At 42.7% G+C, this 25014-nt stretch overlaps 1 long non-coding RNA gene across 1 annotated transcript in view; it reads left to right on the top strand.

Annotated features, from left to right (window-relative positions):
• Window positions 1–3068, top strand: part of LOC127645346 (uncharacterized) — a 30679-nt gene extending 27611 nt beyond the window's left edge. Inside the window, exon 3 of the long non-coding RNA XR_007970772.1 lies at window positions 1745–3068. This is a non-coding gene — a long non-coding RNA (uncharacterized LOC127645346). The remainder of the gene's footprint in view (window positions 1–1744) is intronic.
• The last annotated feature ends 21946 nt before the right edge of the window (window positions 3069–25014 follow it).

Genomic DNA, 25014 nt, shown 5'->3' with positions numbered 1-25014 from the left:
CCTTCCTGAATGGCTCATTCTCACACCCTGAAAAAGAGTGGGAATGGATGGGTCTTTCAACATAAAGATGAGATGGTCATAAAACTGTGAGATGGAATGAATTCACTCTTCAGATCCTTGATGCTTCATTTGCTCAGCAGTGAACTGAAGGTGAGATGATAGAAGCAGAGTGTCTATAAAGAAATTTGGAAAGTGAAATGAGCCGTATCAGTTTAACGTCTTTGACCTGTTCACTATTTGACTTTCCATAAATGGAGATTTTGGGAAACATGAGAGGAAAGGGTTGATTTAATTTTCTCTTGGATCGTGCATTCATCTTAGATTTTTTTTATTTATTTGCTATTGCACCTGTTAGAGCCTGTGGTGCTCGATGTCATAAGTTAATTTTAGTTTGCAATGAAAATTTAAAGATTTTCTCTGTCTGAAGAAAGTGTAACTTCCTGAAAGTTAATCTGACTGTTAATGTAATTTGGGATGATTTACCTACAGTATGTACTGTACAGAGGTACCCACTCAATCTAGTTATTGATGTAGCATACTACATTTTTTCTTTTTCTTTTTCTTTTTTTTTTTGCTAATCTGATCATGAAGAAGGTGGGGAAACGTCATGTTATACTTGGTTTTTAAACTGTGTCATTAATTCTCTCAATGCCTGTTGAGAAATGCAAGGCGTATGTATACAAAGCATAAGACTCTTTCCCTCAAAGTGTAAAATAGACACACAAGCTGGGTTTCAATCCAACTATTTTTATACACATTAAAATGTAATGCACTAGGCGTTGTGGATTTTCTAGAGTTTTGCATAAGTAATTAAATGTGCATTAACAGGTTTTTATTGCAAAACATTGACGTTTCTTGACCATTTGTGCATGTGTTGTTAGTGCACGATAGCTTGATGTGACTGTTCCAATGAAATGTCCGACCTGTGCATACGTAGTGGATGGAAATGAACAATGCTTTGTATTTTAAAATTAGTTGTCAAATTTTTTTAAATGGGCTTAAAAAATGTGAAACATTTCTATGGAAACTCAGCTACAGATGCTCCCCACTGTTCTCATTAATGGCACTTTCAGTATAGAACGATATGTATTGTGGAAAGTGATTGGAATTGTTTTGTTAAATTGTCTGGCTTGTTGAATTCATGAATAACACTAATGTGAATGGATTTGATTGAGTCGTTTGTAGCTCTTACTGTTAGAATATCTAGTATTCCTTCATCAGTTATGGTGGGTGCTTTGTGATGTTGGTAAACACACAGAGAGAGTGAGTCTGTATTAGTCTATATAAAATATATTGCAGAGGTTATGTGATGATTCCCTTTGTTGGCCATTGGCCAGTCCACACCATCTTTTTAATTGAGTTTCTCTATCCCATCTCCAAAATAATGAATGACTAAAATCTGCTTCCCACAGTTCAATTCAACCCTGTTATATCTCTCCATCTCTCTGCCCTGTTTTCCCATATTATTGTTAGAGATTTTTTTGTGTAGATTTGCATGTGACAATTTACAGATGAAAAAGTATTGTTTAAACCTGTCCTAATTTGTTTATATTCATACATTCTAAACTCTGACATATTTTGTTCAGCTGACTTTGATAGTAATCACATAAAGTGCAGCTAGCTATTCATCATTATTAAATTACATGATTATTATTAGGAATACAGGCAGTTTTTGTTTACTCAGTCCTGTTTACAGGTCACTTTGTACTTTCAGGTCATTCACACACGTTTACTTGTTTTCTAGATTTCATCCGGGTATCAGTCACTCACCCTGCCATGAGGAATATGTTAAAGAGGTTGCCTGCCAGTTGACAGCCTGACCTTCAGTGGATTGGACTGAATTTGGACAGCGATGAGGCAGAGATCATGAACCACTTACCTGAGAACACTGACCCACTGAACATCATGAGTCACACTGCCATTGACAGCACTCACAACTGTGGCAGTGATGTCACCTACAAAGCTGAATGGGTCAGAAGCAACTGAATGTGTAATATACTTCTCTTAAATGGAGATTTGGTGCTTGTAATCCATATCTATTAGCTTTGAGGCCATCTCATGTTAGTGTTCTTAAAGTGGACCATATTAACTTTGAGAAGATTTATACATTTATAATTAACCATCTTTAGTCTCATCTTGGAAAATTGGCCAAATCTTGTACAATCTTGCACTCACCCATTTTTTTTCAATAAAGAATGAGAATGTCCCTTCCTCAACCTACTTCTGACGGGCAAGTCTTTGACCTTGTGGCCAATGCAACTACCCCAACATAAAAATGTGTGGTGCAAGAAAGAATCACGTTTCCTTCTCTGTCCCCTTTGTTTGCTATCTTTCTCAACTAGTGTTCATCAATTAAATGTGTCAAAATGTCCAAACATAAAAACAGTAGCTACAGTAGTCATATTCATGGCTATGACGTAAATTAAACTAATAATTTGTTATTTTTTTAAATAACAAAGTATTTAAAAAATAATAATTTTTTCAGTAGGAAATACCTCAACACAGGAATGAAAACTGCTTGTCAAGCAAATTGATTATGTCTTTAATAAAACTAAGAGCTTAAGCACAGTATGCACAGTTTAATCCCAGATTGACCCCAGTGGGCCGTTATACTAACATATGCATATTAATCTGTGACCACATTTGAAATCTATGATAACAAGGATGATAATGCCCTTATGTTTTGATTATTAGGAGAATGTTCATATATAACAAGATGGCTTAAGTGCAATAAAGGCTGTTCCTCTTTGTGCAATGCGTTTTCTAGTGCAGCCTCAAAAAAGCACTGTTTAATGGAATTGCTTCAGGTCTGCTGTTGGGGATAGAGATGCCTTCGTTTAGATTAATATGACAGGAGATGGGGTTATAGGAGGGCACAGCCAATCTGGCTAGACTGTTTCGTCAGTGGATTCTCTCATAATCCTATTTCTCTGACTGCCACCTTCACCATGTGACTGCTTTTGTAACAGAAACCATGAATCTCCTGCCAAAAGACAGCTAAGGGCTTCATGAATTGTAAACTAAATAAAAATTAAATATGAATGATGAAATAAATGCTGATGCAGGAACACAAGTTTCAGTTTTTGTGTCTAGTTGTATATGTTATTGGCAATCACAAGCTCAGCAAATATAAAATGCACTGCATCTAAACTATATCTTTCTACCCTAATTGCAGACTGATATCGATTGCATGTCCGTCCAACAGGAACGTTTGGATGGATTGATTGGTAGGAAGGTAGAGGGATGGGTTGGATAGATTGGTAGATGGATGGATGGGTGGGTGGATGGAAGCAAGCATCTGCTAAATGTATATACATTGATTGACATTACCATAAATAGACAAAGGATGAGTTAACATTACACAACACATTTTAGACTGACTCTCTAAACATCTTGCTCAGAAATGTCCACCCTCCTGTCTGAATGTCATGTGCTTCCCGCTTTGCAGTGGAGAGGCTCTGTATCAGCTATCCCAGACTGTCAGAGGTTACAAATTGGATGGAATTCCTTTGAAATTGCACTCTCACTTCTATAATGAGACATGTTAAACTTCAGCGTTACTGGGTGGTCCTGTTACATATGTACAGTATGGCTTTCAGCACTTGCTCAAATGTCAAATTTTCGCACAGGTCCTATTTCAGCATATACATGCAGTATTACAGGCTAAACACATTTTAGGGGCTCCCGGATGCAGCAAGCACATGCTATCTGTGTGTATTTGTTTATACATGACATGTACATTATATAAAAAAGACAAACTGTAAGTATTCATGCAAAGAGTCCCAAATTTTGTCAAATTGCATCCTGCTTAAGAATTAATTTGACCCTAACGTCCTCCCTCGGGTTTTCGAGCCTGTTCTTTTAACTATTATCATGTTTTTTCTTTGATTTTCCCCTCCCCTCTCTCTAACACTCTCTGTTCTTTATCTAAGGGCAGCAGGCCAGGCACACATGTACCAGTGCTCTGAAGAAGGCCAGTTCAGTGGAAACTTGCAAGCAAACACTCCAAAAAGGACACACGCACCCCTAATGTCAGCAAATATTTGGTCACAACATCAAAGGGAATTGGCAGTCTTTTGAAACTAAAGATCTGGCACAATTGGGGCATAACTAGAGCAAAAAAGTTTGCAGTTTGAAACTTGACCTGATCCAAGATGGCGGTGCGGTAGCACGCAGCGGCCACTCCGGATCCACAATGGTGCTATTTTTGTTAAAAAAGCCCGACTTTTGCAACACATGGACATCGGAGCAACCGGTGTTCGTGTCTACCATCGCCAGACACTACTGAAATATAAGACTCATGCAAAAACCAAGCTGCATGATGACCTGCAGGAGGCGCTACGCCTACTCTGCTTGCTGCGGAGACCAGGCCTCCAGCCCTCGGCATCGCCTGATGCCGGTGGCCGAGGAGAGGACGTCGTAAGCGGTGTCGCGAGCGAAGCGCGGAAAGAGGGCGGGGGTCCATGCTAGGCTAAAAACAAACCCTAGCCGGCAGGCTCTCCGTCTATCCTGCTCTCAAATGTTTGCTCCTGGACAATAAACTGGACTATATCCGACTCCAGCAGGCTACGCAGCGTGAGTTTAGAGACTGCTGCGTCTTTGTTTTCACGGAGGCGTGGCTCAGCGACAGAGTTCGGATGCCGCCATTCAGCTAGACGGGCTCGCCTCGTTTCAGTGCCGACAGAAATACAGCTCTCTGCGGTAAGACTCGCGGTGGTGGCTTGTGTGTTTACATCAACACGGAATGGTGCAAGAACTCTATGCTAGTCTCTAGTTACTGTTCATCGCTGTTGGAGCTTGTGACTGTTAGATGCAGACCTTTTTATCTACCACGGGAATTCACCACTGTTTGCATAACCGGGTTTACATTCCCCAGTGCTAACGCTAAGGAAGCGCTCTGTGAACTGTATGGGGCTATGAGCGAACTGCAGAACGCTCACCCCGACGGACTGTTTATTGTCGCCGGAGAGTTCAACCATGCAAATCTCAAGACAGTGCTCCTAAATTCCATCAGTATGTGGACTTTGCAACGAGAGGGCTGAGCAGCTTGATCTTGTTTACACAAACATCCCAGGCGCTGCCGGGCGGAGCCCGCCCCCACCTCAGCTACTCAGACCACATCTCTGTTATGTTAATTCCAGCATACAGACCGCTCGTCAGGCGCACAAAACCGCTTCAGAAGCAGGTGAAAACCTGGCCAGCAGGAGCCATCTCTGCTCTTCAGGACTGTTTTGAGTGTACTGACTGGCACATGTTCAGGGAGGCTGCAACATATGGCGATTCCACCAACTTGGAGGAATACACAGCATCAGTGACCAGCGACATCAGCAAGTGCATTGATGATGTCACTTTCTCCAAGACCATCACCACACGCTCCAACCAGAAGCCGTGGATGACTGCGGAGGTGCGCACGCTGCTGAGGTCCCGAGACTCCGCCTTCAGAGCAGGCGATAAGGCAGCCCTAAGAACAGCCAGGGCCAAACTGTCACGGGCAATCAGAGAGGCAAAGCGTGCACACGGCCAGAGAATCCACAGTCACTTCCAGGACAGCGGTGACACGCGGCGCATGTGGCAGGGCATCCAGGCCATCCAGGCCATCACCAACTACAGGACAACATCAGTTGCCTGTGACAAAGATGCCTCCCTTCCAGATGCGCTGAACGACTTCTACGCTCGGTTTGAAGTGCAGAACGACGTGATGGCGAGGAAGTCCACCCCTCCTCCCAACGACCAGGTGCTCTGTCTTACCACGGCAGATGTGAGGAAAACTCTACGTAGAGTCAACCCACGGAAGGCTGCTGGACCAGACAACATTCCTGGCAGAGTGCTCAGAGGATGTGCAGACCAGCTAGCAGATGTTCTTACCGACATCTTCAACATCTCTGAGCAGCGCCGTCGTTCCAACGTGCTTCAAGGCCACCACCATCATCCCCATGCCAAAGAAGTCTTCAGTGTCCTGCCTCAACGACTATTGTCCCGTCGCACTTACACCCATCATCATGAAGTGCTTCGAGAGGCTCGTCATGAGGCAGATTAAGACCCAGCTGCCCCCTCACTAGACCCACTGCAGTTTGCGTGATCGTTCAAACCGTTCAACGGACGATGCCATCACCACAACCCTCCATCTGGCCCTCACCCACCTAGACAATAAGGACTCATACGTTCGAATGCTGTTCATAGATTTCAGCTCAGCATTCAACACAATCATTCCCCAGCACCTGATTGGAAAGCTGAACCTGCTGGGCCTGGACACCTCCCTCTGCAACTGGATCCTGGACTTCCTGACTGGGAGACCTCAGTCAGTCCAGATCGGGAACAGCATCTCCACCACCACCACACTGAGCACTGGGGCCCCCCAGGGCTGTGTGCTCAGTCCACTGCTGTTCACTCTGCCGACTCACGACTGTGCAGCAATGCACAGCTCGAATCACATCATCAAGTTCGCCGATGACACGACCGTGGTGGGTCTTATCAGCAAGAACGACGAGTCAGCATACAGAGAGGAGGTGCAGCGGCTGACGAACTGGTGTAGAGCCAACAACCTGTCCCTGAATGTCGACAAAACAAAAGAGATGGTTGTTGACTTTAGGAGAGCACAAGGTGAACACACTCCGCTGAACATCGACGGCTCCTCTGTGGAGATCGTCAAAAGCACCAAATTCCTTGGTGTTCACTTGGTGGAGAACCTCACCTGGTCCCTCAACACCAGCTCTATCACCAAGAAAGCCCAGCAGCGTCTCTACTTTCTTCGAAGGCTGAGGAAAGCACATCTCCCAACCCCCATCCTCACTACATTCTATAGAGGGACTATTGAGAGCATCCTGAGCAGCTGCATCACTGCCTGGTTTGGGACTTGCACCGTTTCGGACCGCAAAGCCCTGCAGAGGATAGTGAGGACAGCTGAGAAGATCATTGGGGTCTCTCTTCCCTCCATCAAAGACATTTACAAAAAACACTGTATCCACAAAGCAACCAGCATTGTGGATGACCCCACACACCCCTCACACAAACTCTTTACCCTCCTCCCGTCTGGCAAGAGGTACCGAAGCATTCAGGCCCTCACGGCCAGACTGTGTAACAGCTTCTTCCCCCAAGCCATCAGACTCCTCAATACTCAAGAGACTGGTTTGACACACACGTGTCCTGAGTTGCACTTTAATTACTGTCACTTTATAACTGTCTGCTACCTCAATAACTGCTATGTGCATAGAACATTATCTCATAGTATGTTATGTTTACATTTTTAGAAACTGTCATCTTTTTGCACTACTGACTACTGGTCGGCGCTGCACTGTCTATTGTCCTGTTCATTGTCAGAAATTTGTTGTACTGTCCTGTACTTTTTGCACATGTTTGCACGTGCACTTTATATAGGTATATGTAGGTTTTTTTATATAGGTATTTTATTTCGTTGTGTTGTCTCATGTGGTCCTGTGTTGGTCCTTTGTTGGTCCTTTGTTGTTTTTATGTAGCACCATGGTCCTGGAGGAACGTTGTCTCGTTTTGCTGTGTACTGTACTAACTGTATATGGTTGAAACGACAATAAAAACCACTTGACTTGACTAAAGTGATTAGTCAACTAATGATGTATGTTCCTCTGAGCGGCAGAAGTTCCAGTCTTTACCATATTTCATAAGACTGGTGTATATTTTTGGAAGCAGGCCATGATATGTCATTCTGCTGTTATCTGTTTGGCCAGCTGAGCTAACGGCTCAGAGAAAAGGACTAAAGAGGGTCCTGAATTAAATGTGGTGTATTGAATGCTGTGTAATTGAAAAAGATGGGTTGTCGCTTAAGCATTTATAGCCGCTATTCAGCTTTGTGCATCCCCACAGTGTGAATTCACCCCTCTAGATCAGCCTCTGTGAATAACATTTTTAATGGGTCACAAAATGCAAAAAAAGATGAAATATAGAGGTATCAACAGTGTTCCCCATTGGGCTTTTTAATCAGAATCAGAATCAGCTTTATTGCCAAGTATGCTTACACATACAAGGAATTTGTCTTGGTGACAGGAGCTTCCAGTCTACAACAATACAAACAATACCAAAAACAGCAGCAAGACATAGGTAATTAAAAACAAAAAAGAACACAAAATAAATAATTATACATATACGTACATACACACACGTAGTGCAAATCTATTACAATCTGTATATAAAGTATAATATACAAAAAACAGTATATTATGTACAGAGCAATGTAAGTAATGGCAGAAGTGGATATGTTGGATAATATAAATTAAAATTAAACTGTGTATTGCACATCATTATTGCTCAATGGGGCAATTTAATTGTTCATTAGATGGATGGCCTGAGGGAAAAAACTGTTCCTGTGTCTGACGGTTCTGGTGTTCAGAGCTCTGAAGCGCCGGCCAGAAGGCAACAGTTCAAAAAGGTAGTGGGCAGGGTGAGTGGTGTCCAGAGTGATTTTACCAGCCTTTTTCCTCACTCTGGAAGTGTATAGTTCTTAAAGGGGGTGCAGGGGGCAACCAGTAATCCTCTCAGCAGTCCGAACTGTCCTCTGTAGTCTTCTGATGTCTGATTTCATAGCTGCACCAAACCAGACAGTTATTGAAGTGCAGAGGACAGACTCAATGACTGCTGAGTAGAACTGTTTCAGCAGCACTGGTGGCAGGTTGAACTTCCTCAGCTGGCGAAGGAAGTACAACCTCTGCTGGGCCTTTTTCACAATGGAGTCGATGTGTATCTCCCTCTTCAGGTCCTGTGAGATGGTAGTGCCCAGGAACCTGAATGACTCCACTGCTGCCACAGTGCTGTTTATAATGGTGAGGGGGGACAATGATGGGGTGTTCCTCCTAAAGTCCACTATCATCTCCACTGTTTTGAGCTTGTTCAGCTCCAGGTTGTTTTGACTGCACCAGAAAGCCAGCCGTTCAACCTCCTTTCTATATGCAGACTCATCATCATCTCGGATAAGGCCGATGACAGTGGTGTCGTCTGCAAACTTCAGGAGCTTGACAGAGGGGTCCTTGGTGGTGCAGTCATTGGTGTACAGGGAGAAGAGTAGTGGGGAGAGCACACATCCCTGGGGGGCACCAGTGCTGATGGTACAGGTGGTGGAAGTTAATTTTCCCTTCCTCACAAGCTGCTGCCTGTCCGTCAGAAAGCTGGTAATCCACTGACAGGTAGAGGTGGGAACAGGGAGTTGGTTTAACTTAGTCCGGAGTATATCTGGTATGATTGTGTTGAAAGCCGAGCTGAAGTCCACAAAAAGGATCCTTACGCATGTCCCCGGTCTGTCCAGATGTTGCAGGACATGATGCAAACCCATGTTGACTGCATCATCCACAGACCTGTTTGCTCGATAAGCAAATTGAAGGGGGTCCAGAAAGGTTCCAGTGATGTCCTTAAGGTGGGCCAACACCAGTCTCTCAAATGACTTCATGACCACAGATGTCAGGGCGACAGGTCTGTAGTCATTAAGTCCTGTGATTTTAGGTTTCTTAGGGATAAGGATAATAACGGAGCGTTTGAAGCAGCATGGGACTTCAACCTGCTCCAGTGATCTATTGAAGATCTGAGTGAAGATGGGGGCCAGTTGGTTAGCACAGGAACGAAGGCACGCTGGTGAGATGCCATCTGGACCTGGAGCCTTCCTTGACCTTTGCTTCCGAAAGACACGGCACACATCGTCCTCACAGATCTTGAGTGCAGGTAGTGTAGCAGGAGGGGGGTTGCAGGAGGTGTTAATGGTTGTGTGAAATGAAGGTCCGAGTGCATGTGGGGTGTGAAATCGGGCCTTTCAAATCTGCAATAAAACACATTCAGGTCGTCAGCCAGTCGTTGGTCCACCACAGGGTTGGGGGTATGAGTCCTGTAATGTAAAGTAAGTTGTTTCAGGCCACTCCACACTGATGCAGGGTCGTTAGCTGAAATTTGTTTTTCAGCTTCTCAGAGTAGCTTCTTTTAGCCACTCTGATTTCCCTATTCAGTGTGTTCCTGGCCTGATTATACAAGACTCTATCCCCACCCCTGTAAACCTCCTCTTTGGCATGATGAAGCTGTCTGAGTTTTCCTGTGAACCATGGTTTATCATTGTTGAATGATAAAAATGTCCTAGTAGGGATGCACATATCCTCACAGAAACTGATGTATGATGTAACAGCATCTGTGAGCTCGTCCAGGTCTGTAGCTGCAGCTTCAAAAACACTCCAATCAGTGCAGTCAAAGCAGGCTTGTAGTTCCAGCTCTGCTTCATTAGTCCATCTCCTTACAGTCCTTACAACTGGCTTTGTTGATTTTAATTTCTGCCTGTAGGACGGGAGAAGATGAACCAGACAGTGATCAGAGAGCCCCAAAGCTGCACGTGGGACAGAGCAATATGCATCCTTTAATGTTGTATAGCAGTGATCCAATATATTCCTGTCTCTGGTGGGCCATGTAATGTGCTGTCTGTATTTGGGCAGTTCGCGTGTGAGATTTGTTTTGTTAAAGTCCCCAAGAATAATAATAACTGAGTCCAGGTATTGTTGTTCTGTGTCTGTGATTTGATCAGCCAGCTGTTGCAGCGCTAAGTTCCCAGACGCGTTTGGAGGAATGTAAACACCAAAATAAACGAAGAAAACTCCCGCGGCGAGTAGAGCGGCTTACAGTTAATAAAGAGCGCTTCCAGATTAGGGCAGCACATCCTCTTTAATGTTGTTACATCTGTACACCAACTTTCGTTGATGTAAAAGCATGTTCCACCGCCTCTCGTTTTCCCCGTTAACTCCGCGATGCGATCCGCTCTGAACAGCTGGAAGCCCGGCAGGTGTAATGCGCTGTCCGGAATGGCTTCACTCAGCCAGGTTTCAGTGAAGCACAGTGCAGCAGAGTTTGAAAAGACCTTATTATTATGTGTGATGTGTGAATGCTCGGCAGTGCTGTTCGAACGCCGCGCTGACGGAGTTTAACCAGCGCGCCAGCGTCTCGTAGCGCGTCTAAACAGCACAGCAGCGCCTCCAACTAAAATGTCCAGCAAAACGTCCGAATATTCAAAAACCGGGAAAAGATTATCTGGTATGTGCTGCCGAATGTTCAGCAGTTCGTCCATGGTAAAACTGACTGGTAAAAGATTGCTAAACACAGGACATACAAACAAAAACAACAAAAGAATTGGAGAGCTCCACACAGAGGCAGCCATCTGTGGTACCATCATGAACAATAACAGTACAGCAGGGGACCTGGGTAAGGACGCTGACTACTACCCCTGGAGTTGCGAGTTGCTGAGTGACTCCAGCCAGGTCTCTTAAGCAACCAAATTGGCCTGGGAGAGTCACGTGGATTAACCTCCTCGTGGTCGCAATAATATAGTTCGCTCTCAGTGGGGTGTGTGGTGAGTTGTGCGTGGATGCCGCAGAGAATAGCGTGAAGCCACCACATGCACTACTTCTCCGAGGTAATGTGCTCAACAAGCCACTTGATAAGATGCATGGATTGCCGGTCTTGGCTGCAGGCAACTGAGATTCGTCCTCTTCCACCCGGATTGAGGCGAGTCATTACGCTACCATGAGGACTTAGAGCGCATTGGGCATTTCAAATTGGGGAGAAAAAGAAAAAACAACATTTACATTTATGCATTTGGCAGACGCTTTATGGAGTGCTGGTGGTGTAGTGGGCTAAAGCGCTGAACTGGTAATCAGAAGGTCGCTGGTTCGATCCCCACAGCCACCACCATTGTATCCTTGAGCATGAAGGCACTTAACTCCAGGTTGCTCCGGGGGGATTGTGCACTGTAAGTCGCTTTGGATAAATGCTAAAGATTTATTTGTCACATTGCTACACTATTTAAGTGAACTGCAAAAAAAAGCTAAAAGGTCCAGTCACAGCACCTATAATATACACACTGCCTTTTATATACAATATTCTGTAGATACATTTTAAACAATCTTAATGTGGGAAAAAGTCATCATAGATTTTATGGATATTTTAGTTAACTTCGGGGCATGGGTCAAGTAGTGTTTTTTTTTTTTTGTATAGCGTCTTTCACAACACATCATTTCAAAGCAGCTTTACAGAAGATCAGACATTAACACAATAAAACTGTAATATCTATAATATCTTAGTCATTGTATAGTTTGGTAAAATAAGTAATTAAATAATAACTTTGATTAAAAACCCCAGTGAGCAAGCTGTGGCAAGGAACACAAAACTCCATGAGATATTGGTTAATGGAGAAAAATAACCTTGTGAGAAACCAGACTCACTGTGGGAGCCAGTTCCCCTCTGGCTAACATCATGAATATAATGCCAATCTTATGTTTAGTGCAAGTCATGGTTTAAAATTATTAAAAGTGTTAAGGGTCAATGTTTAAACAGATTTTTTATGAACTGTAATATTAATGTCTTTGAAGTCCATCCTGGATTAACTGCAGATGTTCACATAGATGCAATTGTCCTTGTTAGTTGGCTGATGAAGTGTTTTGTTGGCAATTAATTGATGGTCTATCTAGCTGGTAATTTTGGTGAGTTCTGTCCTAAATCCAAGGTTCAGGCAGTGGCATATGAAGTATCCCATGTCTTATGGTTGGAGTTGGCATCAGTTCATCCTCTGAAGTCCATCATAATAGACTGAAGGGATGTTTGGCTGGCACTGGCTGCTATTAGTCATCATCACACAGCGACACGTAGCAGTGGAGTCCAACATGAAGCAGGAATGGAGCTGGATCCAGCCGGTTCTGGTGACCTCAGGACAGGAGTTGAGACAAGGTTGAAACGGAAACAAATAAAATAATATAAGCATAGATGCCATTCAATTTATTGCAGAGTTATTATAGATCACGATCAATGTTTCTGGCTTTTGCAGACTTAACTAAAGCAGCCTAATTGTAAGTTGAGGGATAAATTAGGTTTATGCCTGGCTAAATAGATGAGATATATATATATATATATATATATATATATATATATATATATATATATATATATATATATATATATATCATAGCTGGATAAGAGTTCATCACAGGGTTAATCGTGCCGGTAGTGTCAAGGTTTTTTTGGCAGCCTTGATTCTGCTCGATTGCTTGACATTGCATCATTGCACCGTTTCTGTGTATTTAGTGTTGTGAATGTGCGTCAGAGAAGAGGGAGAGCAGGAGAGAGGGGAGCAAGGAAATCCCCTTCTGCCACGTGGGATGTGAGCACAGACTTCAGTTTGGCCCAAACTTTTTTTTTTGCCTTGAAATGCGAGAGGTCTTGCCACAGTTGGCTGCCGGCATGTATACTCTGTCCTCGCTCGCTACACACCTCCCCATGGAGTTTGGCTCACTTTGTTTCCTCAAAGATTAATGTGTCTTTGAACCTCTTGTGGTGTATGAGTGAAATACCTCTGCATTACTGGCTCCAGCCCTGTGGTGATTAATTCAATGGGAGCTATGAAGGAATTTGCTGCATCACAGAGCATGTGCAGTAGAGTCCAGTAGTGAATTTCATATTTACACATTGCATTCCATTTACATGACCATAAAGAGTTCATCTGTGGGATGAGTCCAGATCAAGGATGGGCCTCTTGTGAGGGATCTGTTTTCTGGTTCTCATTTTCTTGCTGTCTTTGTCTATCCATCATCTTCGTCTCATTTCCAGTCTCGCCAGCACCTATATCTCCCTTTTACTAGATGAACAATATATGCTGCATCACTTCGGTGTCATTAAAGGTGACCTTGGTTAATTATTGACCAGATCAGATGATTACAGCCCCGACCAAACAGCCAACCTCTGTATTGAAGTGTGTTCTCATCTACCGCTCTGTTCAGGTTTCCTGTCAAAAACTCTTCCTTTCAGAATCCCTGGATATCCTTATATGATCAATTACTGTCGAGTGTTATTGTTAGGGGAATGTTGACACCTTTTCAGAGACATTTAATCATTTAACAATTACAAATGGATCCCCCAACCACCACCTCTACCGGGAATGTCTTTGTAGCATTGTGTATGTTATCCTAATGCTCTCTTGTGGATGAACTGTATGTTTATATTAAATAGGTCCCTTTAAAGGTGCTGTGTAAGTATAACATTTATAGTGTGTGTGTGTGTGTGTGTGTGTGTGTGTGTGTGTGTGTGTACACTCAAAGGTTTTGAAACACTTACTAATTCTTAATTATAATTATTATTTTTTTCACATTTTAAAATAATACTAAAGTCGAGTTCATTCCATGTGGGGGTTGGTCTCCGCCATGGCTGCGCTTTGTCACCAATCCTGTTTGTGATATTCATGGACAGGATATCGAGGCGTAGTCGGGGTGGGGAAGGTGTGCGGTTCGGTGGGCTGGGGATCTTATCGCTGCTTTTTGCAGATGATGTTGTCTTCATGTCATCATCGGTCCGTGACCTTCAGACCCAGCATTTTAGAGGTGTTTTTCAGTTTGCCACGAATAAACTGGAAGTGCTGTCCGAGGCCAGAAGGACTCAATGGCACCCTATCAGTAGAGTAAGTATCAAGTTTTGTTTGTTACTATAGCTACTATATAGAAATATATAGCCTATATGACAAAGTTTTCACACATACAGGAGTTCACTGAAAAGAGATATCGACCCATTTCTTTTGATGGTCTGAAATCATCAGGGGCAAAATTTTCACTGTCCACCCTCCAGTATTTGAGAGAACGTAGGGGTGTACAGATATCCAGGTTTAGCGCAACAAGCCAGAGCTTCAATTGCTCATGATCATGTATAGGCAATTGATGAAAAGTTTATATTTTTCCCGGTGTGGCTTTTCTTTGGGGTTTTTGAAGGTTGAAGCATCCAGGATACACACACCAAACAAACATTTTGAACAATACACTTATAGAAATACAAATCTACAGCAAAGACAATTAAACATTTGTACAGCGCTCCTTCTCTTGTAATCAATGATGCACTTCCTGCCTCCACGCTTGACCTTTTCAACAAGCTTACTTCATCCCTCTCATGAGCACGTGTCACAGAGATGTACAGAAGTGAACATTTGTAAATATTGTTTTATTTCTAAAAATATTTAATTGTTTGGGTTCAGAAGAACTTTATTTGTCGATTGGAGTCTTGTGGATTATTTTGATGCACCCTAAATATGCATTTTGGACAGTCAAAAATAGTACATTCACTTGCATTGTTTAAAGGAGGAGGCCTGAAATGAAATCCTAAAAACCTTAAATTCTGTTTTGATGAAGAAAGAAACTTCATTTTTGGGTGAACTATTCCTTTAAGTACGCAGTCTTGTACTGTTGTCTTGTCACTTTTTGTACACTATTGTACTTTTTTTTTGCTTCAAATCAAAGTTTGCAGTTTTTTGGTTTGCTTCTGAGCTGTTTGTTTTATTTCATTTCATAACCCTTATTTGAAGGACTATTATAAAATATAACATTAAATTAGATTAGTCCGCTGCTGAATCAGACATGCAGGCCATCAGACATGCAGATTGAGGTCGCACATCAGATTTCATGACCTGGTAAACAGTGGTTCACTGAATGAGAAGGATGACCTTAAGGATCACCTTGACCTTTCTGTGGCATTTTCCTACTACCCTGTCCCTCTGGCCTGTTTCATTAAATCTCATGAAATTAACCCTTAATGACTGCGAGTGTGCTGACTCAACAACAGTTGCTCCATGTCAATCTCGCTTTAGTCTGGCCTTGGCTGGCTGCGGCTGAGGCTGAGTGAGGTCTGGAATGAGGCACCTGTCCCTTGTTTATAATTTATGTGAGAATGATGAATGCGGCTGTAATGGCTTAACCCTAGTGTAGACAGGTACACAATTAGCTCCAAGGATGAACATGTAATGACTTCATGATTTATAATACATGTTTGCTTAGTGTTGTATTATATTAGCATGCTTGTTTAAAGTTCACACAGTGGACACACTGAAGCATCTCAGCCCCTGTTAAAGCTCTTGGGTGTTGTCACAGATGTTTTAGCAGCAGATTGAAGCATTTGGAAGCTTGTACGTCTCTCAGTCCACAAACCTGCTGCTCCTGTTGTGGATTGGAGGCAGTGAGAATATGCTGACAATTGGAGGCACACTGACTGAGTCACTTTCTATGATAAAATGAAATTAAATATTTAGGTAATGTCTTAAATGATATATTTTTAATTATAATCCAAAATAAAAACATTTGTTCCTAGAGCCCAATTGCTAGTGCCGGGTGCCAACAATGCAATCAATGGTCATGGTTTTCATTCCCAGGGAACACGTACTATATACTGATAAAAACTATACATTGAAAGCATTATAAGTTGTTTTGAATAAAAACTTGAAAATGAATAAATGTAAATATGGTGGAGACTAATTTGGTGGAACAGTTACAAAATGAAAAAGATTGGCACCTATTCATCTTTTTAGCAGTTTTACAATTGGCAGCTTGTTTGTGTAACCGGTCCTGCGCGACAAGCTCCAAGAGGGATTCGAACTGGTGTCAGCTAGCATGGGAGGTGGGAGAGCTAACAAGGAGGCTAAGTGCTACAGCCTCTAGCGTCAGTCTGTAGTGCGCCTCTTGAGGCCAGGGGAGTGACGTTTAAACACCGCACAGCTATCACATACCAGATGGCTCCCATTATACTCGCCCTTAAACCTAACTCCCATCCGGTTCACGGCACCACTGAAACGGTCCAGCTCGACCCGCTCAAGTGGGATTCGAACCAGCGTCAGCCGGCATGGGAAGCAGGCGCTAATGAGGAGGCTAAAGGCTACAGCCTCTAGCGTCAGTCTCTAGTGCGCCTCTTGAGGCCAGGGGAGTGAGATTTAAACACCACACAGCTATCGCGTACCAGCTGGCTCCAATTATATTTGGACTTTTTACATTTTTGGCTAAATTTAATCTGATACCTTTGTCTGGCTCAGAGCACCATTCAAACACTCTTAGATCATAGAGTATGGATTCACAGATAGATTCCATGTGAGGTACATAGTTGGCAAATACCATTCTGATTAGGATTTGCCTTCAAGCAATTTTATGAAATCGCAAGAAGCTCCATCCAGCATCAAGATCCCAAAAATAAATCAATACCAATTTAACAGACAACAGACAAATTGTTCATTGTTGACCATTGAATGATTTTGTATCATTCTCAACACCTAATGAAAACGCTAATACCTAATCTTCAAGCACAAAGTTAAAGCACCTCTAATGTTCATATTTTTATCTTTATAGGGCTAAGCTTTGAATTGCTCCTCTGAGGCTTTTGCTGACAGAATACTGATTGTACATAAAAAATAGAGGTCACACAATTCTTGGAATATAGCAGTGGCTCTTTTAGGAAGAAGAAAACTGATCAATAGCTGCGCCTCAAACCCCACAGCCAATGGGTGTTTAAGGAAGAGAAAAGGGAGGGGGTCAATTGTTATGTCTTATGGAGGCCTTTAGGACGCGAGGAGGAGGTGACTGCTGTCAGATGGGCTCTTACATCCCCATGAGATCAGTAAGGAGGATTTATTGGCCCTGATTTGACTACAGCAGAACAAAAACTGGTTCACTGTTCTCAAGGTCATTTTTCCCTCCAGCCCTCTGATTTGTGTGCAGATCAGCTGAATAGAAAAGGCAGCATGGCCAGCATTGTCATTTCAATGTAGTTTCCTCCTTAAATTTCCCTAGATGCCCCCCAAATTTTGAAAAATATAAACTGACTTGGCACAGGTTGGTGCAAATCCATAGAGACTCCCATTTCTAACCCCTTTTGGCCCCAAGAGACCATCATTTTTCTAACATGTCTAGGAGGATGTAGAGCACCTGAGCCAGTTAGTCAGGATGTGATGGATCACCGTACCTTCTGCCTCAGCTGTTTCCTGCTGATCCCCTCCTAACCCAAAGCCCCTATCTCTCCCCCACAATGCTTTCACACTCTGCCTATCTCTGTTATCTTTCCCTTACCAATCTCACCATCTCTGCCTATCTCTCCATCTCCCTCGATATTTATATACCCAGCTGGGACCAGCTCTTCCATCAAACCCAATTGTCTTTCCAAGCTGACAGTTCCCTCCACACACCCGCAATTGACCTGCTCTTTATTTGTGTTGCCTGAAATAGCTAGGCTGTCAGTGTATCTGTGCTAGTGTAGCGCAGTTTGGAGTATTAGCTTTATCAAAGTCACTTGCAATGTCTATGTGCTTCTTGAGCGTGCCACCAGGTATTTCTCTGCATGAATGCTGTTTGATGCTTCTCTGATGTGAATAACATCTTCAGTCTCTCTGGAAAACTAAAAATACTAGCAGTGAGTTCTCTTAAAATTATCTTCAAAGGTAAAATTTGAAAGTAACATGAAAGATCAATTAATTATTATGAATTAAAAACAGCCTTTCTTTTACATAGAAGCATATGGGTTGTGATTTATAATGTCATTTAGATCTGGAGCAGATGTGTTTGAACCCTTATCCACTTCTCTTATTTTACTGTTGCAAATACAGTAGTGTCATAAAATCACTTACAAACATTTTCTGTGTAAAGTTATAACCAATTTTACAACACTTAATGATGTAATGTAACTTTAAAATTACTGAAAATTTTTCAATTTTAGCAACTTCAAAACTCAAATAATACTCCAGTTTTAACAGAAGAATTGATGTACAGTAAGTGCTTTTATAAAATTATAAGTTTCACATTTCTGCCTTTTAAACCCTCCAAAAATTGCCCACTTTCACTTTGACCATTGTAAGTGCCTCACTGTAACCTACATTTTTGCTGATATTAAAGAAAAGGAGGGACAAGTCAAAATACATTTTTTTTTGATAATCAACATTATGCGCATGTATGTGATTTTCCGAAGTTTGAGTCCACTTGTGAAAAATTTTCTATTTTGCATTTCTAATTTCTAATTAAATCGTTTATTTTTAATGATATTATCAGCATAACCGTCTGAGTGAAAAATGTGTGCAAACATGTTAAGATTATGATATAATCATTATCCTGCATGTGAATTCTTTTACAGAGCATCTTGTGAAAGTGCTTTAATGAAAGAGAACATGTCCTTTTGTACAAAATGAGTTAACAGTTTTTATGACAAATTTGCTTATTTAATTACTGATCACAAAAATGTGTGGAACCTTAAATATTTCTTATATAATGTCGTTGTAATCACTAACACACAAGCAACAGTGAGAGAGGAGCAGGTTATTTTATTTATATGAAGTTTTTTGCCCCTGCATTCCAAATTAAACCTTGATGCAATCCTTCCCCATGATTACGCATGTAATGTGTTTTCATCAGCTGAATGTGAGGCTAAACACTGTTAAAGTGTGTCGAGACTGCACAGGCAAGCCTTTGCGCGTCATAAGGCGATCAACTATTTAGCCCTTTTTGGTGAATCTCAACTGCAAAAGCCTAAAACTTTATTCCGGGTTTACTCTAGACTCAGATTTTTGAACCACACAATGTGGGTTTATGTTTTCTCTTTTAATCGTTTAATGTAATTTTTAATGACCATTGTGGAGGGTGTACCTGTATGCTGGGTTGGAGTCCTCAATGATTAATAGTGGTGTTTTCCTTATTGCATCACGTGTTGTTCTGAAAGCAAAAAGAAAGAAATTAAATTCTGAATGTAGGCTCTCATCCGCGCAGACTGACCAAAGCAAAGCGGCGTGTTTGCTCACGCGATTCACCGAAAGTGAAGCACTGCCAGCTTGTGATGCATGAATGGCTTGCATGAGTCTGTTGGTATACTGGTATACTGTTGGGTGAAATGCCCACAGAAGGGCACCAAAAGCGAATTGTAAAGCGTTTTAGATTAAAATTTTTAACTTTTTATTATTTACATTTTGATTATTAACTATAACCCTAAACCCCAACTCTAAACCTATCTGTCAGTAGAGGAAAAATATAATCTTAGTGGGAAAATGGAACCTCTAAATCTTACTTAAGTAGACTGAACCAGAAGAGTTTTTGTGATGCAGGTAGGATTACTGGTCTAGAAGATAAAATTTCAACAGCTCAGAACTTTGGTTCCAGCCATAGTCTAATGATTTCAATGCTTTGTTGAGGCCAGGTTTTAATTAGCCCACTGGATAAAATTGGTATAACTGCACGTAAACATCTGGGCCTGAGCAAAAGATTGTTCTGTGCCAATTCACTGCACATGATTAGGTTTCAGATTGGCAGTTCCTGTAAAGGATAGTGTGTTCAGTGGGCATCCAATAAACACACTTTTCTAGTGTTTACTGCAGTTGGACTGATCAACTTAGTTCAGCTGATGAAAAACTGTTGTTCCCTGTTTATCAAAAAGCCCTCTATGTCCACTTGGATTGAGATTTAGCCTGTTTACAAAGACGTTAGTACTCCGTTTCTAAAGCTGTCCTGTTCATGCCCACTAAGCAGGTGCTTGTCATCTGGACTTGTCCTGTCCTGCAGCCAAGGCAAGGATAACAAATGGCTTGGGGGCAGTTGGAGAGAGAGATGGGGAAAGAATGAAAGAAAACAAGAAAGAGGCACAACTCTTATCCAAAAAGAGCTTATTAGGAGCAGAGAGGCATGTGAGGGAGTCAGCTGCTGGGTGATAAAGGCAGCTGGAGGGAGGAAGAAGAAAGCACCATAGTGAAGCTTGTGTGGGACTGGACACCAGCCAAACCCAGAGGCCCTCACTCACATTATATAACCCTACAGTGGAATAAAAACATAGCAGCAGTAGAGCTAGATGATATATGACCAGGAAAAGTGTATGCTTTGAATTATGCAGCCAATTTAGTGAGAAGGGAAAAATGTGTTTTGTTTTTTTGTTTTGCCCTAAGAAAGTTGTAAAACAAAGACGAGAATAGATCTGCTTGTTGCACCCTGTGATGTTGTCTAGAAGGGAATTTTCCAAATAATAAATGATTGAAGCATGGATACTTAGTGATAATGGTGTTATTATAATATAATGAATGCATATTTGCATTTGCTGTTGAGCTTGGATTGCCTTGAATTTGGCCATGAAAGGATACTGTTGCTTCATACTGTCCTTGACAATGTGTTTAGTTACAATGAATCTGTGGCCAAGGTTAAATTGTTGCCTGCATACTGAAAGACAGTTGTGCATTCCACCCAGAGCGCATGCAATAGATTTACTCTGTTAGACTTTAAATAATGCACAGTGAATGTAGATGGGGAATTTTCCTGAACTTTTTAGTGAAAGTTTGAATATCCACTTGGCAGATAGGTAGTCCGGTTTACATTTATACATTGGCAGATGCTTTTATCCAAAGTGACTTAGTTTATTCAAGCTATATATTTTTATCACCATGTGTGTTCCCTGGGAATCAAACCTATGACGTTACCATCGTAGTACCGTCATATACCAATTGAGTTACAGAAACAGTTTTGATGACAGATGTGCGAGATGATGTAACTTCTCATAACGTCTAATGCAGTAGTAATTGTAAGCGGATTGCTTTTTTTGTCTAATCTCCCCCAATATTCAGATTAGTTGTCTTAAAATAGTTGTTTCTTGTTCAATACAGTTTAGCTCAATCAACAGCATTTGTGGCACAATGTTAAATACCATAACAAAATATTTTCAACTTGACCATCATTTATAAAAAAAAAAAAAAAAACAGGGGGGGGCAAAGCTGCTTGCTAGCTCAGTGAGTAAAGACGCTGACTACCACCTCTGGAGTCGTAAGTTTGAATCCAGGGTGTGCTAGACGGGGCTGCGTTACCCACATTTTCAGTAAAAGAGCTATTTCCTTTGTCTCTGGGTCACCTGGTCCGCAAATGCCATTCTCACGGCACTCTGCCACCACACCTCGACAGTCTGGCCTCCGCCCTCAGCCCCACAACTGTTCCCCGGCCAGCCGGTTCTGACGAGTCCAGAGGACGCCTCTACCGGACCTCCTCGTCAGTCACTAACCCGCCCCCTGCCGGGAGTGCAGAGCAAGGTACTACCTGTTCCGCCCTACTGCAAAGCCCCGCCGGGTATGTCAAAAATAATCGTCCCCTTGGTGCCCATAGCACGGAGCTTGGATGCGTGGCTTTCACTTCCCAACCCCTCACGCTGGCTGGCCCGGACCATCCGACTCGTTATGCAATTCAGTTTGCCAGGCCTCCTCCCCCTTTCACGGGCATCCGCTTTACCGCAGTACACAGCTAGCATGCCAAATTCCTGCCCGCGGAAATCGCTACTCTTTTTCTCTTTTAAGATCTAGCTGGACACGATCAACCAATTCAGAGCCCCCTCTACCAGGCAACTTTACGCCATGAAGTGGCGCTTGTTTGCGAATTGGTGCACTTCCCAGGCTGAAGACCCACAGAGGTGCGCAGTTAGGTCAGTGCATCACTGAGCCAAGCCACTGTGGTGGCCGGACCATTTCTGGCTTCTCCGAAAAATCCTGAATGAACTCGACGTATTACCCTGCTTTTATACCCATATGTCCAGGGGCGGGGTATGCAAATACTGTCTGCCTACTTCTCATTGGCCTTTTTTCATAGATCAGAGGCATATTCAGCGCTCAAGAGAGACCCCTAGTGTCGCTTCTTTGACACAACACCTCGTTCCCTCCATCAGGGAATGGAGGTTACATACGTAACCTAGACATTTTCTTCTTTAATATAATCTCACATAGTCCACGTATTAACATCAATTATGCAACAGCCTTTTGAACTCATCCTCTCACAGTTGTTGTTGCAAATATTGGGGGAGGCTGGGGGGGTTGTTACTATAAAGAGAATGAACACTCATTAAACATTGAACAGAGTATTTGAAGAAAAAAAAACCTCACAGTCATATCTAAGGTGACATTTCTGCTGAGCACATTCAGCCAGCCATAGCATGACAATAGCAGGATTAGTGCTTGCTCCCACCCCCATGTCACATACGTCTCTGTTAGAATGCTGTGCTCATCAGTTATCCTGCACTGATCCAAAGGCATGTCCAGACCCATCCCATCCTATAACTGCCCCTCATTATGGAAACACTCCTTACTTTGGGTCCCATGAGATGAAATTCCAAATGGAATGTGATATTCAGTCACACAGAGGCACTGAAATTCTGCACACATTCCCTGACTTTTATCCCAAAATGAATAGGGAACTCACGGTTATCACATATCCTGTGTTACCTTTACATGCTACTAAGAGACCATTTTTTATTCTATGACCCTTCTCGATTAAAACCTGGATCGTATCTGCCTACACATGACATTTCATCTGTAATTACTGGTTTCAGATTTCACAAGTATCCCAGTGTATCGTAATCATTAGGTAGAGAATCGTAATGGAATCGAATCATTGTCAGAGTGAATTGTCACACCCTTAAGCATAAAGTATCAGCCTTTAGTGACTAAATGTGTCTCGATTGGTCAGATTGATAGGCACGTTCCATGTACTGTACACTTGGCCACATAAATTTGCTTCCACAAAACACATACAAATCTGATCTACTATTTCCATTCATGCTCTGCAAACACAGTATAACAGATTTCACTTAAATGATGATGCTAATGCCTGGCATCAACATTTTACTTCACTTAACATAGCTCATGAAGACTATACACAGAAGGTGGCTGACATTGCTTTAACGATTGCGGCTCAAAACTTTCATGCGTGGATTTGCGGGCTCCCAAACTGAAGTATTTTACTAAAGGACTGAAGTTTACACACTGTATATGGCCTGAACAACCAGATGTGTTTACACTTGGTTGAGTCATGTCTTGTATGTATGTCTAACCGAGTCCTGAGGTCTTTTGAGAGATCAGATTGCCATCTCGCTCGAACGCGTCTGGAGGGCATTTAAACTTAGCCATTCATGACCGGACAGCTGTCCAATCATTATAAATGCAAAAAAGGGACTGCAGTTTAAATATCTTTGTACAGCGGAGGAGGGCGAGGCCAGGCTGGAACAACGCATACCTAGTCCCCAATCAGAATGATGGGGGCATGCGATGGATGACCGTTCGAGAGAGAGAATTACAGGCAGCTGCTCTGTGTGTTTTATTTCGTTCAGTTTATTATTAAAACTATATTATATTTATAACTATTTATATTGCCAAGCCGGTTCTCGCCTCCTCCTTTCCATTGAACTCCTTACACTGGTGCCGAAACACGGGAAGGAGGAGGGATGCCCTTTCGCGGAGTCCTCGACTCTGCCGTGCACCCAGAGGAGTGCCGCTGCCATCCGCCGGGGGACGGAGTAGCCCGACTTCCCGGACGTGGAGTACGGCCGCCGTCCGCGAGGCGAGGCGGGACTGGACTCCTTGACCGCGTGGAGCGAAGGAGACGCTGCCAGGGGTGGAAGAGTGCTCTGCCGTCCCCCAGAAAAGGAGAGGGGTCAAGAAGACCGGTGTCCGCGAGGGGAGGAGGGAAGTGACTCCAAGACTGCCTGGGCGGAGGAGTGTCCCCACAGGTCGCCGGGCTGGAACAATGCACGCCCGGTCCCCAATCAGCCTGATGGGGTGCGTGAGGGATAAAGGCGACCGGTGACGACGGTTCAAGAGAGAGAGAATTACAGGCTCTGTGTGTTTATGTTTGTGTGTTTTTGGTTCAGTTTATTATTAAACTGTGTCAAGTGCCAAGCCGGTACTCACTTCCTCCTTTCCATTGAACTCCTTACAATATTATCAATGATAATAAAATAGTTTTCAGTATAGTATAGGAAAGTAAACCACCTTTGGGCTCTCAGCACTTTTGTTTAATGCATTTCACATTGTTTTAAACATCATTGTAATCCCTCATAGCCTTTTCCCTGATTTTGCTCAGTAAGGTGTTGTCTTTTGGTATTGTGAAGAAGCTGCAGCCCTATGCAGAAGCTGCGATTATCTGGGCTGGCTTGTCATCAATCAAACATCACAACACAGAAAGTACTGACAGATAAAATCTCTCCCTTCCCTGTAGAGCTGAGACAGGAATCCTCCACCAGAGGACTCAAGTGGTCGTGGACACTTGCTTCCAAAATGTAGGCGTTTTTAATTCACGTTCTCAAGTTAACATGCAGTTATGCTTTTTAAATAAACATTACATCAAGTATACATTTATTAAGGGTTTTAGATGTTGGTTTATTAAGTACTTGTTACGTTCCTGTGTTGTCTGCCCTTTGTTCTCGGTTTCACTATCACGATTATTTCACGTTTCCTTGTTGTCCGCT

Source organism: Xyrauchen texanus, chromosome 6 (genome assembly GCF_025860055.1).
Source record: "Xyrauchen texanus isolate HMW12.3.18 chromosome 6, RBS_HiC_50CHRs, whole genome shotgun sequence".
Lineage (NCBI taxonomy): Eukaryota > Metazoa > Chordata > Actinopteri > Cypriniformes > Catostomidae > Xyrauchen > Xyrauchen texanus.
The sequence above is the reverse complement of the archived record's forward strand: the minus strand, read 5'-3'. Positions and strand labels throughout refer to the sequence as shown.